Source organism: Triticum urartu, chromosome 3A (genome assembly GCF_056163025.1).
Source record: "Triticum urartu cultivar PI428250 chromosome 3A, HENAU_Tu73, whole genome shotgun sequence".
Lineage (NCBI taxonomy): Eukaryota > Viridiplantae > Streptophyta > Magnoliopsida > Poales > Poaceae > Triticum > Triticum urartu.
The window spans coordinates 499542264-499544098 of record NC_141875.1 but is presented as its reverse complement, the minus strand read 5'-3'; the positions used below and the strand labels follow the sequence as shown (position 1 = coordinate 499544098).

At 53.7% G+C, this 1835-nt stretch overlaps 1 pseudogene; it reads left to right on the top strand.

Annotated features, from left to right (window-relative positions):
* The first annotated feature begins 931 nt into the window (after nucleotides 1-931).
* On the top strand, nucleotides 932-1406 carry LOC125546909 (putative ribosome-binding factor A, chloroplastic pseudogene; annotated as a pseudogene).
* Nucleotides 1407-1835: the final 429 nt, after the last annotated feature.

Here is a 1835-nt window from a genome sequence, read left to right as displayed (position 1 = left end):
TGAATGAGCGGAAATTTGTCTTTTTCATGAGAGGTGGATCAAAAAATTTGACACCCAATCATTTGGTCAATTGTGCATTAAATATGTCCTAGTATTTTAGAAAATTGATTTGGTACAATTTTGCAACAAATATATGGTAGGTCCTTCACAAAAAAAGTCATTTTGGGCACTCAGAAAATGATTAAAAATAGCTAGAAAGATCAGAAATGTATAGAAATTGGTCCTTATCCATAAAATGTGGTCTAAATCTAGTGAAAATTTGTGTGGTGCCATTTTGCAAAATATTTTTGATAGCTACTTCACAAAATCCCTCTATTTTTAGTACTTAGACATTTTTTTAAATCACTGGTTTTTCGAACCAATCACGACTCTTCCCACGGATTGATGACATGGCGCCCATCCATCCATCTCTCCATCCCAGATCCATCCATCCATCTATCTACAGAAAAAAGAAAATAAAATGAAAAAGAGATACCCCCCACCCGCAGCCCAAACCCTAGGTCAGATCCCATCGACCCCCCCCCATCGCACCCCTCCTCTCCTCGCAGCCGCCGCACTCCTCCTCCCTCAGATCCTCGCCACCGCCACCTCCTCCCAGATCCCCCTCTCCCCGACCCAGACCTCCCTCTCTCTGCCATCCCAAACCCGCCGCCGGCCTCCCTCACCCCCGCCGCCGCCGACGCCGCCGGCCTCCCTCACCCCCGCCGCCGCCGACCTCTTCATCGCCCCCAGCACTGGCCATTCTTCCTTCCACCATCCAGATCCCCCGTTTCCTCGCTATCTCGCGTCGCCGGTACCACCTCCCTCCGGCGGAGCTCGTCGCCGTTCCCCACGCCCTCCTCCTCTCGCCCCTCCCCTTCCCACTCCCCACAGCGACGGCCGACGGCCTCACCGCGGCGCAAAATTCCCCACCATCATGAACCCAGTGAGGATGTTCCCGTGACGGCCGCTGGTGTCCCCGCCGCTGCCACGGGCACTCGCCGCCGAGGTGCCCGTCTCCGTGCGGCGGCTGCGCATGGTGCGGTGCATGGCCAAGGAGCGACGGGTGCGAATGGTGGCGAAGCAGATCCAGCGGGAGCTGGCGGACATGCTGACCCGCGACCCCGTCATGCAGCGCGCCGTCCTCCCCGAGGCCGCCCTCGGCGTCGACCGCTACCTCTCCTCCCCCACCACCATCGCCGACGTCGAGCTCTCCAACGACCTCCAGGTCACGCCCGGACTCTCCCTCGAAACGATGCGGCTGCGCTGCAATCTGGGATGCTGAGTTCCTTGTCTCTGCTCCGGTTTGTGTCTGCAGGTGTGCAAGGTGTATGTGTCCGTGTTCGGGGAAGAAGGTGGCCATGGCCGGGCTCAAGGACAAGACCAAGTACCTCCAGGTCATGCCCGAGCTCTCCAACGACCTCTAGGTCACGTCTGCTTACTTCCCATTTTGTTTATAGATCATTATGCTAGTTTCTGTCTTGTTTAATTGGTTAATTGTTCATGCTTGAAGTTAATTAGCTGGAGTAGTTGGTTAGTTACACACTGGTTGGTGCATGCTAGCTCAAGTGTATACATGCATGGATGTATGTGTTTTGTAGTTGAAGGAGTTCATTCTGTGCAGCCGGAGGCGTACAAGTTCAAGATCGGCGACCGGGTTTTTCGGAGGCCCGGAGACCCACCCCTGGACCAAGTTATCGAGATGCTACAGAAGCACAAGGATAAGTCTCAAGATGAAATCTAGCTAGCTGGCTACAGTATGCCTTATGCTCTCGTTGATTTATTTCTTTTGCGCTCTTTTGCAGTTCTATATTGATGAGTGAGCGATCTGGTAGCAGCTAGCTAACTGCCTCTAG